The following is an 18,547-nucleotide window of genomic DNA, read 5'->3' as shown; positions in this document are numbered from 1 at the left end:
GCTATTTTATCTGTGTTTGATTTCGAAATTGAATTTATTAAAGGAGAAAATAATTCTTTACCAGACTTTCTTACTCGAGAATTTTTACAAGGACATGGATCGTGAATATACAAATTACCTGAGAACCCAAAGGGATTCTCCTAAATTACAAAACAAAGAAGCAGTTCTGCAATCCAGAGGATATCAGTATTCCATTCAGACTAAAGACGGACGACAACTCATTCCAGTCTACCAGATCCCAAAATATGATACAGTAAAAATACACAAAAGCCCTTATGCAACCCTTACTCCAAAAGAGAGAGCTTTTCTCCTTCAGAGAGAAATTCAGAGAAACCTTATCCGAATTCAAGTTCTTCAAACAGCCAGAAGAAATGAGCAAAATCCTCAATATGAAGAAATTCTTCAGTATTACAAAGACCAAAATAAACAATTATCTAACCAACTTAAGGATGTTGTTTATTAATTTTGCAGGAATATGGATTCAAAAGCAGGAAATTCCAGACCAAAGACTCCTCAGGATTATGAGATGAGTCTTACTCCTGTAACTCAAAATAGATTCCAAATACTACAAGATTTCCCAGCATTGACTTATAGTCAAGCTGCTTGTACTCCAACTTCTTCTCAAATAAGACCTCTTCAACAAATTCCAAAACCCTCAGAAAAATCTATTGAAAATACCTATTTCATAAAGCCATTCACTCAACATATCACTTTAACCAGATTTCAAGAAGTACCTTTGTATTCTGCACTTAATCAAATTACTCAAAGAATCTTTCCTCAAAAATGTTTTTGGCAACCTGATGATCCCTCAAAAAATTTGGATTATTATGAATTGATTCTTACAGATACCCAATCTGTAGAAATATTCCCAATTCCAGATAAAAAGAACCCAAATATTATCAGTCATTCAAAATGTATAATAAAGAAAGTTTGTTCTCCCAATGAATGGACTTCTCTTTATTCAAAGAAATCATTCTCAGTCAGATTTATTCCAGATGGATTTACTTATCAAGATTACAAAATGGCATGGTATCGTGCTTTTTTGTATCGACCATTCAATCATTCATGGTTCTTTACATTCAAAGAAAGCTGTAGCAGAGAATTTCCAATTTGGTTCAACCATTGGTGGAAATGGTTCGGTCCTCAACCTGAAATTCTACTTCCAAATGTTCTTATGGGATTTCAAACCTACCTCAAAAAAGCAAGGGGGGAAGAATATACGAGGCCAATACTATTTTACATGGAATTCAAAGTACCATGGATATTTTGCTGGAGTTTCAAAATTCATCAAGAATTAGAAAAACCACTTCCAAGTCATTAGTCCGAGAATTCAAGATTAAATGGTGGACAGGATTCAATCAACAGTTTGGAGATCAAACAAACGTGATGAGATTCCTCACCACAGGAGACAAACTCAAATGGACAAATCAATCAACCACTACAACAACTTTGCCAACCACTTCTACAACTATGCCAACAACTCCAATAAAGAAAGAAAAAGAAAAAGTTGTTAATATGGTATCCGAAGCCATTACAAACGACTTTCTGATGAAAAAGATGATGCAGGACCCAAAGATGCTCAAAGAATATTTGGACTATTTACAAAAGCAGGATAAGAATGAAGAAACCGACAAAATTGAGGAGTCAGCAGGATCATCCGAATCTACTTTTGATCCTTTCGGAGGACCATGCGGACAAGATCCAAATGACTTTTGAAAAAGATGTCGGCCACATTCCAAAGAAAAGCAAATGAAACTCAAATGAAGATGAAATGCAAGCTCGAAGAACTCTATAAATAGATTCAAAATCAGAAGAAGAAGCATCGAGAGAAAATCGGTGAAATCCTCCGGTGTAAACCTCTTAGAAAATCCCTTACCCACTCTCAACTACTCTCAAACCACTCTCAACTATTCTCAACTACTCTTGTACTCATACTTTTGTATCATTCTCCAAAGATTTTAATAAGAAGATCAAAGTTGGATTCAACAAATATCAAGCTTCCGTTAGCAACTCTAATTCTTGTAAGTTCAAGTTTAATACCAATATTTTATGTTCATTTCAAGTTATAGTAACCTGGGTAGAAGTGGTATCAGAGCCACATGGAATTATACATGCACATGCATATTTAAGATTTTGAACTATTATTACTTTAGTTGAATTACGTTTCTATTTTGATTTGACTAATTCATGCATTTATGTTTACATATTTTATTAAACTTTTACTGAAATCATTGGTAAGACTTTGAAGCCTTGTGAGACCGTTGGTAAGTCCAGGGTAGGATGTTCCCGGCATAGTGCTCAGTTGTTCCTGATTAGGTAAAAACTTTAAATAAATATTAAACATGGCTGCATTTCTTAGACAACTAAAAATAGGATCTAATTCAAAGCAAGATAATATAGTACAAAGTCATGAATATCATATGCCTATAAATAATTCAGATTGGACTATTCCAGAAGAAAAAATAGAACATATTTATAGAATAGGCCCTTTAGATTTCAAAACAGCCTTATCAGTTAAAACACATGAAGAAACAATATCTATTCAAGTTTAATACCAATATTTTATGTTCATTTCAAGTTATAGTAACCTGGGTAGAAGTGGTATCAGGTTATACTAAAATAGATTGAATTGTACTATGATAATAATTGCAGAATTTCTGTCCATAACTAAATATGATTTTAAGGTAATTTATTTGCAAGACAAATATAGCAGATCAAATACTGTATCCAAATAGACTTTTTTTTTATTTCGTTCCAAATTTTTCTTCAATACTTTTCAAATATTGAGGGATTAGATGTTTTTGACAAATTTTTTTGTGCGAATTCCTCCACGTAGGTGAAGTTCATCCTTGCAATTGCCACAATCTTGATGGAGAATTTTCCAAGTTTTTTTGGCAGAATTCCTTTCGACCTAATCTAACCCTCTAAGTTGCGAATACTCTTGATACAATTTCAACCTGCGACTTAACGAATCAGCGAACCAAGAAATTTGGTAGAATGGCGCCACAAACAAGTGCGATTCTTGTTTGATAAGCCAATTGAACTCTCTTAGAAAACTTCTAAGATGTTCAAGGGGTGCTTGTAAGAAGTCAAGAGAAATACTCTCAATATTTTTAAGAAGCAAAAACTGTCTATTGTTGTTGGTTTGAAACTTATTTATATCTTCTTACAACTCAAATCCTAATGAAGCTAGAACTTATGGTCAGCCCTACAATGGCCCATTATGGCCGAACTAATTAAGCAAATATGGCCGAAAATAATAACTAAAAAATGAGACAAACTAACGACTAAAATTGGCAAGGATTTCATGACTTAAATCGCTTGCTTTATTCTACTAGCTTTTAAAATGCAAAACTAATTAACTTAAAACTTGTGAGGCTTGATTCATCTTGTGACTTGAAATGCTTTGTGTCACGGGTCTTGATCCTCTAGTTGGAGTAAAGTCATGTACTCCGAGTTTCTTTCAAACCTCAAGCTACCTTCCTTAGCCTCTTGGATTGTACGTACCAAGATATTCAATTGCTCCTTCATCCGTTTGGCAAGAGTTCTAGTGATTGGTCTAGATAGTATCATCACGTCCTTAGTAGTAGCTTGGATGACTGCATCATTCCCCTCCTCTTGAGAAGGATTTGCCCTCAAATCAAGCGTGTCACTTACGTCAAATGGACTCAAGTCAGAGACGTTAAATATAGCGTTAACACCATACTCACCAGGTATGTCAAGTTTATAGGCATTGTCATTGATGCGTTCAAGGATTTGGAATGGTCCATCGCCATGGGGGGAGAGCTTGCTACATCGTTAGATGGGGAATAGTTCTTTGCGCAGGTGTAACCAAACCTAATCACTTGGTTCAAGCACAAGCTTGCGTCTACCTTTGTTGGCTCGTTGAACAATCTGAGCCGTACGCTTCTCTATGTTCAAGTGAGCTCATGCAACCTTTTCACGAAATCAGCCTTTTGTTGCCCATTAAGATTAGCTCTTTCATTCAAAGATAATAGGGTCAAATCCAAAGGCGTCAATGGGTTAAATCCATAAACAATTTCAAATGGAGAGTATTGAGTGGTGGAATGCACAGCTCTATTATATGCAAACTCTACATGTAGTAGACACTTCTCCCAATTTTTCAATTTAGATTTGATGATAGTGCGTAAAAGGGTAAAGAGTATACGATTGACGACCTCGATTTGTGGACGACTAGTGGTTAAAAACAGTAATTTAGTGCCCAACTTAGACCACAAACTCTTTCAAAAATAAGAGAGAAATTTGATATCACTATCTGACACTATGGTCCTAAGGATGCCATGCAACCTAACAATTTTTTTGAAAAATAAATCTGCTACATGAGATGCATCATCCATCTTATGGCAAGCAATAAAGTGTGCCATTTTAAAAAACCGATCAACAACCACATAAATAAAGTCATGCCCTTTTTTAGATCTAGGTAAGTCAAGAACGAAATCCATTGAAAGATCTACCTAAGGTGCATCAGGAATTGGTAAAGGCAAGTATAAATCGTGAGGTTGTACCTTAGACTTTGCCATCTTGCATATTATGCATCGACTCACAACCCTCTCCACATCACGTCGCATCCGTGGCCAGTGGAAATACTCCTGCAAGATAGATAAAGTCTTAGCAACTCCAAAATATCCCATTAAACCACCTCCATGTGCTTCTTTTACCAGTAAAAGTCGAATGGAACAGTTAGGAATGCAAAGTCAATTTAGGTAGAATAGGTAACCATTAAAAATCGAGTAATTTCCTTGAACAGCTCGAGAGCAACTCTGGAACGTGTCACCAAAGTCTGTATCGCTTACATACATATCTTTGAGGAACTCGAATCCAAGTAACTTAGTGTCGAGAGTAGTGAGTAGAGAATACCTGCGAGATAGTGCATCGCCCACTAAATTACTCTTGCCACTCTTATATTTGATGACGAATGGAAATGTCTCAATGAAGGCAATCCAATGCGCATGCCTCTTGTTACGACTATTTTGTGCCTTTAAATACTTGAGAGACTCATGATTGGTGTGAACCACGAACTCTTTAGGTCTCAAGTAATGCTGCCATACTCATAGTGCTCGAACTAAAGCATACAGCTCCTTATCGTAGGTTGAGTAGCTCAATGCTGTCCCGTTAAGTTTCTCACTGAAGTATGCGATAGGCCTACCCTCCTGCATCAGCAGGGCTCCAACTTCTATCCCTGATGCATCACATTCAATTTCGAAGGTTTTAGCAAAGTTAGGTAGGGTTAAAAAGGGTGCATGTGTTAACTTATCCCTTAGTGCTTCAAATGCTTGCTCTTGTTCCTTTCCCCAGATGAACCTTTTATTTTTCTTGACAAGAGTGGTGAGTGGGGCTGCCAAGGTGCTAAAGTTCTTCACAAATCGCCTGTAGAAGCCTGCGAGTCCATGAAAACTACGCACGTCCCCAATAGACTTGGGCGTCGGCTACTTTTGGATAACCCGTACCTTAGACTCGTCTACTTGTATCTCCTGTGTACTAATCACAAACCCTAGAAACACAAGACGGTCAGTACAAAAATTGCATTTCTTGAGATTAGTGTATAGTTTCTCCCTTCGAAATGCATCCAAAATAGCTTTTAAATGCTCAAGATGCTCTTCAATGCTACGGCTATAGATAAGGATATCGTCAAAATAAACTACTATAAATTTTCCTAAGAATGGTTTCAAGACATGGTTCATAAGCCTCAAAAATGTGCTAGGTGCATTGGTTAACCCGAAGGGCATTACTAACCATTCGTATAAACCATACCTAGTTTTGAAAATAGTTTTCTACTCATCGCCTTCCTTAATTTGAATTTGATGATATCCACTTTTTAAATCAAATTTGGTAAAAATGACTGCACCATGTAATTCGTCAAGCATATCATCTAACATATGTATAGGGTGACGATACTTTACCATAATTGGGTTCACAACTCAACAGTCAGTACACATGTGCCATGCTCCATCCTTCTTAGGTACTAGAATCACCGGCACCGCGCAAGGACTCAAACTCTCTCTCGCCCATCCCTTGTCTAGCAACTCATCCACTTGTCATTGTAACTCTTTTGTTTCTTCAGGGTTGCTCTTGTAGGCTGGACGGTTAGGTATGTTTGTTCCAAGCACAAAGTCTATTTGGTGTTCAATCCTACGAGTAGGTGGCAAACCACTTGGAATGTCCTCAGGGAAAACGTCTTTGTAATTATGCAAGATCAGAGCAACAATAGATGGAAAGTTAGTAAATGGATCATCATTGGACAGCCCTACTTCGTTGCACACAAGTACAAGAAGCGGTTGTCGTTCACTCAAAACTCGCTTCACTTGTTTGGCTTTTACTAGTATCAAGTGCTTTCCCTCATTTTTTCCCTCATTTTTTTTCTTTCCTCACTAGTCAAATGTGCATTTGCCTTTTTCTTTTCATTTTTCTGAGCTCTAAGTTCATTCTTCTTCCTCGCATTTTCTAGTTCGAATTCCCTTTGAAGACCTTCTTGGTCTGCTCGAACTTACTTAGGAGATAGAGGTGCAAGAGTGATCTTGCGGTCCTTGTACATGAATGAGTATTTATTGCTCACTCTTTCGAGGTTCACTCGCCTATCATATTGTCATGGTCACCCAAGGATTATGTGACTTGCATGTATGGGTACAACGTCATATAGAATCTCGTCTTCATAGCGACCAATCTTGAAGGATACCAATACTTGCTTGGTTACTCGAACCTCCCCACTGTTATTAAGCCATTGAAGTTTGTAGGGTTGGGGGTGCTCCATAGTTGGCAAATCCAACTTCTCTACCATCGTAGCACTAGCAACATTCGTGTAACTGCTGCCATCGATAACAAGGCTGCACAACTTTTCCTTGAGTAGGTAGCGTGTATAGCAGATATTCTCACGTTGTATATCATCCTCTTGAGGTCGTGCAGTTAAGGCTCGTCGTGCAACAAAACCGAACCCTACTTCAGCCTCAAGTGCATGTTCTTCCCCCTCATCTAATTCATCTTCATCCTCACTAATGGTGGCATATCGGTGTATTCGGCTTCTTCATTTGTCACAATTTTCCGATTAGGTAGGACTAGCATGATCTATTGGTTAGGGCAATGCTTGGCAATGTGTCCTCGCCCTTGACATTTGAAACATCGGTCATCTCTTCCTCTCATTTGGGCTTGGTTAGTCACCAATTTCCCTTTGTTATCCCCCTTAGATGGTTCGACCTTAGCCTTGGTAGGAAAATCAGATTTGGTTTGTTTGAAACCTCCTCGGTCCTCGGTCCTTTGCTCATTCCTTGGAGTGAATTGTATAGAGTAGGAATAACCAGTCCATGTGTTACCCCTTCTCTTGAGACGGTGCTCCACCTTTTCAGCATTTGCTACCAACTCATGAAGCTCCAAATAGTGCTCCAACTTAACCTTCTCGGCGATCTCGGGTCGTAGTCCATTTAAGAATCTCGTCATGGTTGCTTCATTGTCTTCTTGTACATCGGCCCTAAGCATGAGTGTGACGGCCCCACCTCCCCCTAGGGCATACTCCAGTGTTCGGCGGGTCGCCTGCCCAACTTTCGCCAGGACTCACTCACTCACATCAAACAAAATAGGGTGCAACCTCAATAATAAACGAAATAGTAGTTCCCAAGTTGGAACATATAAATACATTCATTTCTATCTCAACCGTCCATACAATCCCAAATACATCAAAAGATTGAAATTCTAAATACATTCAATCCTAATCGAGCGACTTGTGCGAGTACAATTACAAAATTCAAAAACCAGACTACGCTAGTCTGTACCGGTCTCACGCCTCGCTCGTATCCCCTGTAAGAAAAACAAACGGCGTAGAATGAGCTAAAAATCCAATGAGGTTCCAAATAGCAAATCGACCATTGTTTACAAGCACAAGTTTCAATGTAGCAAAGTAATGAGTATGAAAAGTTCATAAAAGCGAGCAATAACACTTCAAATAGCAAATCTCAAAAAGAGAGTGTAAAGTTTTAAAATTTTCTTTTAAAATGAAACAATAACATGATAAGTACTAATCATCCCAAAGTATAAGAATACAGATGGCTCTCAGGAGCCACAGTCCCATTGCATCACCAGAGCTTGATCAAGTATTAGTTGACACTCCGTCAACTTTCAAGTAAGTAACCAATCCAGTAGAGCACCACTTAAACTACTCTCCGTCCACCATCCAAACACCCTACTGGGCCCAAAATCCTCAATAAACACTGGTGGTAATACTCGAGTATATCGATTAGTCGAGGAGATATCACTCCACTCGACAAAATAAAAGATCCAGGATTCGTTACCCAATCGACCAACCCCTTGCCGGCTCGACTCGAGTTACTCGCCACAGGATTTCTGGAATTCCAGGAAGTGCGCACCTTATACACAAATATCCATTGCAACAACAAGTATATATCATATTAGGGCAAGTGCGATAAAGTACACTCTTGTCCGATCAAACAAATTACATATCATTAAATCACATTGGTCAAGTATTGAAAATAAGTGTCTAGTTCAATCAGGTATTTGGAAGCACTCACCAAAGGTCTAGTGCCTCTCAAAAGTCACCTTCAGTTCCAACTCCTTGGTTAGAGTCCAAATCTGTGATAAAATATCATTTGCGAATGTAAAACTCTCTAGAGTTCGAAACATAGGAGTTTCGCTTCAAGAAAATCAAGTAAATGCAACTCGTTTAAGTAGTATTCAAAATACTTATCAAATTTCGAAAAATTCATGCTCGCTCTTAAACCTTTGAAACTTTGAAACAATTATACTTTGAAATACCATTTGAGTCGAATAAATGGAGAAAACGTATTTCTATTAGTCGTAAATTTCATTTTTTCAAGAGTACAAGTTTCGGCCGAATTCTAACTTATATACCTTGATAAAAGAAGACACAAATATCCTAGATGGTTCAAGTGGTATTCATCATCAAATTCTTACTTAGTTCTTGAGTGCAAATTTGGGCAGCATGCCTTTTGTATTTACCTATTTTTCCAGCCATTTATGGCTTCATTCTTTTCCTCAATTAGCCCCCAAAATCACACACAAATAATCTCATTACAATAGCCGTTCAATAGGCTAAAATTCATTCAATTACAAAACCAAGTTAGAAACGTGACCGGACATAAGGTTTAAGGCAAAGAACAAAAAAACAGGTTCAACGTCTCTTAGCGTATTGGTCACAACCGAAACTACGCTTATCGGATTGGGGTGTAATTTATACCATTTTGAAGTTAAGACAAAGGGTTACAACTTTGATGAAGACACTCAATCCAGTTCATAGTGTATCCAAGTCAAATTCATCGTTTATAGAACCAAAATTTCAACATCAGGCTGGTTAATAGCACTGCGTTCAACTAATAATAACTCAGGCTACCAAAGTCCGATTGAGACGTTTTCAGAGGCGTTGGAAAGCTAAAACATAGCACTACAACTTTTGTGTTTTGGTAAAATGCTAATTCAATACGGGTCAAGGTGAAAAAATGCGGTCAGAATGGTGAAATGTCAAAACTGTCCACAGAGCTCTACCTATGGCAGTCAAGGGTATTTTTGTCTTTTCACGTGCTACAGTGCTCGGATTGAGCTGAAATTTTGTAGGCAGTTATAAAACGTCATTTCCTACTACTTTTATGGTTTGAACTAAGTCTAATTCGGCCTCCATCATGGCCAAATAGAACCAGTCAGAACAGGGTAAGATGAAAACCCAAATCTGGAATTCAGTGATTTTAAAGTGTAAACTTCACCTTTCTAGCTTAAACCACTACTACAACTTCCTATACAAGATTATATACACCATATACCATCCAAACAATAAGAAATATAAGTGAACCATTCAAAATCCTAACTCAAAATTTCAGCACCACAAGCATCAAAACCCCTTAACTAGGTATCACAAGGCAAGAATACAAGTTACTACATAACTTCAACAAGACTAAGGGAAAGGAGGAAGATGAACAGCCATAATATCTCAATAAAGGCTTGCAAGAGATATCCTTTACCTCTCCTTGAAAAATTTAGCTTCCCAAGCTTCCTAAACTCTTAATTGAGAAGTTAATCTGTTTAGTTTCCTTGATTTCTCACTCAAATGGATTAAGCTCAAGATGAAATGGAGTTTTCTTCGTCTTGCTCTTTCTCCCTCAAAGCTCACGGCTGGAATGCCTATATGAGGAGCAATGTGAGTGATTTTTGGTGATAAATATGAAAGAAATTGGTTGGTTAACAACCTTTGAATGACCATCACTTGTCGTCATGAGATTAACTCTCAAATTTTTTTCTTTTCCTTGTGTTTTGAAGTCAAAATTTTCGGCCACCATGATCAGACTTAGAACTGATATTTAGGCTCTACTAATAATGAGATTAACTTGATAAAAATGTTGGTCAAATGGTATATTCAATCGGTAGTGAACGGTACCCGTCGGTTCAAGTCGATTTTCCTTAAATCGCGTATACTAGGGTTTTAACTTATAATTCACTAACTTATTATTATCACTTCTAATCACACACTTAATATCATTTAAAACTCACTCTTAATCACTAAATTTGATACACATTTCGTACCGAATAATCACACTACAAAAAGGCATAAAAACCCTAATTTACGATAACGAGAAAACGAAATGAAAAACTCTTGATTCTATGTTTATTTGCACTTATCATGGGATGAATGAGTAGTAAGGCTATTATAACGTATTAAATTCCAAATAAAAGGGAATTTTAAGAAAAATATAAGGGATTTTACAAGTCCTCACACTCTCTCCCCCTTAAGAGAATTTCGACCTCGAAATTCATACCTTTAGTCGTAAACAACTTAGGGCATTTCCCTTACAGATCCGTTTCTAACTCCCAAGTCTCACCGTAGCCAAAATTTAGCTAAACAATGGAAAACACGATTCGTACCTTCTACTACATTCGATGGTTCAGGTACTGCCTATTGGTCCAAGGCGTACACTCTAGGTGGCACCCTTGGTTTAGTCCCTCCTACATTTACTTGTTCAAGGTTTAGGTGTGATCTACGGGGGCAAGTCACAAGTTAGTGCTCGGCACTACCACCAGCCCCTCGACCCACCTTAGAGGGTGGCAAAGTTAGATCGTCTTGTCCCTACCCTTGACTTCCACCAGGCGCACCTCTCCTTTTTGCATGAAAAGCCCTCACTTGTGCCCTAGCAATTTCTATTCTCTGTGCTTTCTCCAAAACCTCCGTAAAAGTATTAATTTGTGCCGCCGCCAAAGCCTCCTGTATTTTCATATTTAGTCCCTGGACAAACTTTCTTATCCTCCTTTGCTCCGTAGATAGCAATTCGAGAGCAAACTTAGATAGTTTCTTGAATTGAGTCTCATACTCAGATATACTTAGGGTTCCTTGACGAAGGTTAATAAAATCATCTTTGTGAGGATCCGAAAATTTTCTTATTTTCGTCATATATTACTGGTTTATTTAAATAGTTATTCACTTATTTTCTCCGAATTATTTAATTCGACTACTTAAAATCCATTTATATGGAAAAACACTTCTCTTATGTTTTTAAAGCGTTTTGTTAGAAAATTTACTTTTCGAAAACTCGTTTAGTTCGGAACAACGAGTACACGTTTTTCGAGACTATATTTGGATCGAGAGTATATTAATTTCGGAGAAGTAAGAATGATCAATAGTAGATTAAGAAAAGTTAATTTGAGATTTGAGGAGTTAAAACTCGACTCATGTGAGGACTCGCAAAATTTATTATTTTAAATTCCATTTCAAGCTTATTTAAATATTTAATTACCCATTTACTCCGAATATTATTTTCTAGTCTATTTAGACCTAATTACATGAGTCTATAGCTTAATTATATTTTTAAAGTGACTTGTTTCAAAATTTAATTTTCGAAGGCTCGTTAAGTGAAAATAGTGAATACGCGATTTGGAGTAAATAATTGATTCGAGGATACAATAAATTTGGAAAATTGGAAACTTGTACATTAGTCTCAAAATAGGTATTTTTATGTTTAAGTGCTCAATTATTAGTTAGTAATATTATCGTTATCAGAATTTCTTAGAAATTTCACTCTATCACGTATAAATCGGAAGTACGCGTTTTCGCGTGCGCATTTAATTGAGGGCCTTTAGACCATTATTTTGGGACTACTAAGAGTGAATAATGATGATATGATTGGAAGTGCATTAGAGGTTTAGTGCACTAGTGAAATAAACTTGAGAGGAATCGAGCACAAAACGCGCGCGTGCGCGCGAGAGAGAGAGTTGACTTTTAGGTCAAATCTTGGCCACAAATTCTCAAGCTTCCTCAAGAAGCTACAATACTCTCTACACTCTCATTTCCCTCTCTCATTCCAGCGGCCAAGGAGGAAGGAAGATCAACTCCAAGCTTCAACTTTCTTCTTCAAATTCCTACATCAAACTTCATCCAATTCCTTCCAAATTTCACACACACTTAGCTTAATACTTGGAAGTCATATTAAGCTGCAAAAAGGGGGAGCTTTTCACGGTTTTTCTTGGCCAAGAGGGGACCGAAAATTCTGCCTTTGTTCATCACACAAGTAGGTAACGATCCGACCATCAAATTTTGGTTTATGGAAGTAGAATTACACGTATAAACTCTTGCATGCATGTGGGTAGTCTTGTTTATGATGGATTTTTGTTTGGTGGACTCTATGAACTCCCACTTTTGATGGAAGGACTGATTTGATGATTGATGATGAAAATAATGTTGGTTTAGTGCTTATTATACTAGAAATAAGTGATGCTATGAGTAGAAACTCAAATGAGGTGCAATGGAAAAAGTGACCATTTTGCCCCTGGTTTGTTCGACCACTTTTGTGCAAAATTTTGAGGTTCTAATGGCTTGTTTATGTTGTTTACATGTTATATTAGTTGTGTAAAAAGTTTCATTGAAAAATAACTTGATTTGGTCACCCAAATGTTGGATTTACGAAAGCTTAGAAAACTGGAATTTTGTTCCCGGATTGCCCAGGCAGTCTTCTTGTTTTGGCCATAACTTGTTGCTCCGATGTCAGAATTGAGTTCCATTTGTGGCACTGGAAACTAGAAATTCCCAGATTTCTATTGGTATAAAATGTACATTCTTGTTCCACTTGTGTGAGCCAAACCATTTATTTAAAGATTGCTGTTCTGTTTCGTTAGTTCACTATAGGGCAGAACATGAACTATATCTTGAGGCTCAAATGTGGACTAGTTGTGGATGGATTTTGAAAATAGTTTCTTTTGAGAAAATGTAGCCTTATGAGTCTATTTTCCAATGCCACTAACTATACTCAATTTTGAGTTGAATTGAGTGATTTATGATCAAAATTCGAATCTGGTCTTGTGAAGGAATACCATGCATTTGGACAGATTTGAAACTAACAATGATTTGGGACTTAATATCCGAAGCTTCTTAGTGTAAATCACCTATCAAATGTACCTTGGGTATATTTTAGACATTATCTACTGGAATGGACCATATTTGAGATGTTTCTTGGTTGAATGTTTGAAAACGGCAAAACGAAAGTTGAAAGGCAGTTTAGCCTTAGAACTTCTTGTGATTTCAACGGTCTCGTTAACTGATTTTTCGTACATATTTTTCTATGAAATTTGGCAAGGGAGTGGCCCTTATATGGTAGTATATTCATGCTAAATTTGGTGCCATTTCGAGTCCGTTTCGTTGTTCAACTAAACTTCCAAAGTTCATGATTTGAGTTGGAAAACCCTTGATTAACAAGGAAATTTTAGTAACTTTGAGCTACCATGTCTTGGTGCTCAAAACTCCGAATCTTGTTTCGTTTGTTTTGTTTTAAACTTGGATTGCAACTCTAATAGATTTCCAAATTTCAGAGGTTAGTTCGGATCAAGTGAAGTTGGCCAAAAACCAACCTAAATCTGTCTTCAATGCCCCAGAACAGCAACTTTGAGCTAAATTTTGGATATCTTCCGTTTGGAATCATAGAAAATTGTCTTCTAAGAACTTTTAGTACTTTCTAAGAGGTTTCCAACGGTACCAAGTTTTCCAATTCTGAACTTATAGAGAATGAGATACGATTTTTCAAAGTATGGGTTACAAATCTGAAATTTTACGAACTTAAAGGAAATTGAGGGTTGCGAACTCTCTATTTTCCTTCGATATTGCTAAACCGTTTTACACTTGATTTCAAAATGAAAATCAGATTTCACTTGTGTTTTAAAACCCCATTTTTGAGCCTCGATTTACGAGTAATTAAGGCTCATTTTCGTGAAATTTTCTTAGATTGTACAAGTGTGCAATCTTTCTCGATAATTAGGGGTTTTAAGCAATAGTGTGTAATAGACAATTACTATTTGCTCAGGTGCTCAAGGAGACCTTCAAGAGGATCTCGAGGGGAACACCTAAAGGCTCGTTTATGCACTTACTCCCTTGTTTCGATTGGTGAGTGTCAAGTGCATGAATTTGTTGCTAAGTGATTAACTGTTTCTTATCCGTTATACGAATTTGAACTTTGTGAGACGAATATGTACTTTGCCGCACTCGTTCTCCTTCAAATGAAATTATATTCGTATTTGGCTATGTGAATTCATATTTGACTTGTATTTAGTAATATGGATGTGATTCCTATTTGTGATTCCTATTTGGAATCGTCGATTTGAGTATTGCTCATCGACTTATATTCGTATTCATATTCGTATTCGTATTCGGGGGATGCCCAAACTCGTTGGCTAACTTTGCGAATCGAGCCAGCATGGGCTTGATCGATAAGCTTAGCAAACCATGAGATATTCGTAGAGCATGATCTATTGGAGAGATTTTGCTCGACATTACTCGCGCAGTATTGCCATGATATACTCGAATATTATCAAAAACTTTGATGAGCGGGCCCGGTAAGGGGGTGTAACGGTGACGGGATTTGAAGTAAAGTGGTGTATCTACGGATTTGATACTTCTGTGGTTGACGGAGTGTCAACATGAGATGTGATCAAGATTTCGACTCGACTACGTGGAATTTAGCTCCTGAGAGCTACAATATCCTTGAATTGTTTCTGTTTATTTTTTTTTCTATTCGAAATGTGAATTATTCGAACTTATAGCTTTGCTTACTATGTAATTTGTGGCTACTTGGATTACATGTTTGCATGTGTGTTTCTTGGCCTCACTGAGTATTGGCTCATCCCATTAGTTTTTTTCCTTAACAGGAACCCGATTGGAGGGAGTTAAGCAAATGCCGACTTGAGACACTTTTGTATTAATGTTGTAATTGTAATCGACTAGACATTTTGGAGGTTGTATATTTTGGGAAAAGTGATTGTAAATTTGAAATTGTAATGTAAGACTGGATATTTATGTATGGAAATGATTTCGTACCTTTATTTCGATTTTCATTGTTAGTATTAGACTAGGTTTGAATTGGATTTGTCTCGAGTCCTGGCGAGAGTTGGACAGGCGTTCCGCGGATACCCTTGGGTTCGCCCTTGGGAGAAGTGTGGGCGTCACAATCTTCCCTCTTCTCCTGGACTATCGGTGGAAGGTATTTCTCATTAAACTCTCGCACAAAGTTCACCCAAGTCCATGCAGTCCCCTCTCTTTCCCATTTAACCCCAATTACATTCCACCAGACCCTAGCTGGACCCTCAAACTGAAAAACAGTAAATTGCACCTGTCTATCCTTCGCATAGTTTAGAGCGGCGAATATATTGATCATGGTTTCTAACCATCTCTCCGCTCCCTCAGGGTCTGATCCTCCCAAGAACTTAGGAGGAGAGAATTTTTGGAATCTCTCTAAGGCCCTATCTTGTCCTATTTCAGGATCCCTGGGTTGATTAACAGGGGCTTGACCCTGCTACTCTACTAGTCGAGCAAGTATATTGGTCATTTGCTGAATTGCCGTTGCTACCTGGTCCCTCCCTTTAGTTCGGGGTCCAAATTGTGGTTTAACCATTTCACCTCTCACCTCTCTCGATTTCCGTACTGATTCTTGTGCCTGTCTAACCCCACGGCCACGGGTAAAATCGCGTTCTCGAGTAGTTCCACGTTTTTTACTCCGTCTACCCTCCATACCTCTTTTCCTATATAAGTATAAGTAAAATAAAGTATCTATAAAGGCCGATAAAAGCGTTTTCAAATCATAAAAAGAAAACTAATAAAACACATTAAAAATAACATACTTTCTTTATATACATATCATAACAATTCACACATCCTATGAGACATTAACCCTAGGTATTGCTCAAGCACCACACTTAATTAAGACTTGACGAAGTACAACCAAGCACGTACACGTAAAGAATAAGGGTCCCCAATCTCACTAATATTTTCAATATATCCTAAGTCCAGACTATTCGCATCCCCCGTGCCTTGGATTTCGCCATTCAAACTTACTCTCATATTACTCGAGATATCGACTTATCATAAAGATATCACTCTTTGGTATTCGGGTACAAGAATCTGAAAATATGATCATTCCCCACTCGAGTTAGCTATGCTCAAGAAGAAATCAACCACTTTTGAGATTCCTACCCAACATACATATCTAAGATCCCCAACAATAGACATTTGTTCCACACTTAATAAGCCAATCCCCACAGTCCGAGAACCCTCTCCCCGCACGAGCTCGATAGGAGGTCTGATACCATATGTGACGGCCCCACCTCCCCCTAGGGCATACCCTAGTGTTCGGCGGGTCATCTGCCCAACTCTCGCCAGGACTCACTCACTCACATCAAACAAAATAGGGTGCAACCTCAATAATAAACGAAATAGTAGTTCCCAAGTTGGAACATATAAATACATTCAACCCTAATCGAACGACTTGTGCGAGTACAATTACAAAATTCAAAAACCAGACTACGCTAGTCTGTACCGGTCGCACGCCTCGCTCGTATCCCCTGTAAGAAAAACAAACGGCATAGAATGAGCTAAAAACCCAGTGAGGTTCCAAATAGCAAATCGACCATTGTTTACAAGCACAAGTTTCAATGTAGCAAAGTAATGAGCATGAAAAGTTCATAAAAGTGAGCAATAACACTTCAAATAACAAATTTCAAAAAGAGAGTGTAAAGTTTTTCTTTTAAAACGAAACAATAATATGATAAGTACTAATCATTCCAAAGTATAAGAATACAGATGGCTCTCAGGAGCCACAGTCCCATTGCATCACCGGAGCTTGATCAAGTATTAGTTGACACTCCGTCAACTTTCAAGTAAGTAACCAATCCAGTAGAGCACCACTTAAACTACTTTCCGTCCACCATCCAAACACCCTACTGGGCCCAAAATCCTCAATAAACACAGGTGGTAATACTCGAGTATATCGATTAGTCGAGAAGATATCACTCCACTCGACAAAACAAAAGACCCAGGATTCGTTACCCAATCGACCAACCCCTTGCCGGCTCGACTCGAGTTACTCGCCACAGGGTTTCTGGAATTCCAGGAAGTGCGCACCTTATAAACAAATATCCATTGCAACAATAAACAAGTATATATCATATTAGGGCAAGTGCGATAAAGTATATTCTTGCCCGATCAAACAAATTACATATCATTAAATCACATTGGTCAAGTATTGAAAACAAGTGTTCAGTTCAATCAGGTATTTGGAAGCACTCACCAAAGGTCTAGTGCCTCTCAAAAGTCACCTTCAGGTCGAACTCCTTGGTTGGAGTCCAAATCTGCAATAAAATATCTTTTACGAATGTAAAACTCTCTAGAATTCGAAACATAGGAGTTTCGTTTCAAGAAAATCAAGTAAATGCAATTCGTTTAAGTAGTATTCAAGATACTTATCAAATTCCGAAAAATTCATGCTCGCTTTTAAACCTTTGAAACTTTGAAGCAATTATACTTTGAAATACCATTTGAGTCGAAGAAATGAAGAAAACGTATTTCTATTAGTCGTAAATTTTATTTTTCCAAGGGTACAAGTTTCGGTCGAATTCTAACTTATATACCTTGATAAAAGAAGACGCAAATATCCTAGATGATTCAAGTGGTATTCGTCCTCAAATCCTTACCTAGTAATTTGGGCAGCACACCCTTTGTATTTACCTATTTTTCCAGCCATTTATGGCTTCATTCTTTTCCTCAATTAGCCCCCAAAATTACACAAAAATAATCTCATTACAATAGCCGTTCAATAGGCTAAAATTCATTCAATTACAAAACCAAGCTAGAAAAGTGACCAGAAATAAGGTTTAAGGCAAAGAACAAAAAGACAGGTTCAACGTCTCTTAGCGTATTGGTCACAACCGAAGCTACACTTATCGGATTGGGGTACAATTTATACCATTTCGAAGCTAAAACAAAGGGCTACAACTTTGATGAAGACCACTCAATTCAGTTCATAGTGTATCCAAGTCAAATTTATCATTTACAGAACAAGAATTTCACCGTCAGGCTGGTTAACAGCACTGCGTTCAACTGACAATAACTCAGGCTACAAAAGTTCGATTGAGGCGTTTTCAGAGGCGTTGGAAAGTAAAACATATCACTACAACTTTCGTGTTTTGGCCAAATGCTAATTCAATACGGATCAAGGTGAAAAAATGCGGCCAGAATGGTGAAATGTCAAAACTGTCCACAGAGCTCTAC

Source organism: Coffea arabica, chromosome 11e (assembly GCF_036785885.1).
Source record: "Coffea arabica cultivar ET-39 chromosome 11e, Coffea Arabica ET-39 HiFi, whole genome shotgun sequence".
NCBI classification, from domain to species: domain Eukaryota; kingdom Viridiplantae; phylum Streptophyta; class Magnoliopsida; order Gentianales; family Rubiaceae; genus Coffea; species Coffea arabica.
This window is presented reverse-complemented; position numbering follows the sequence as displayed.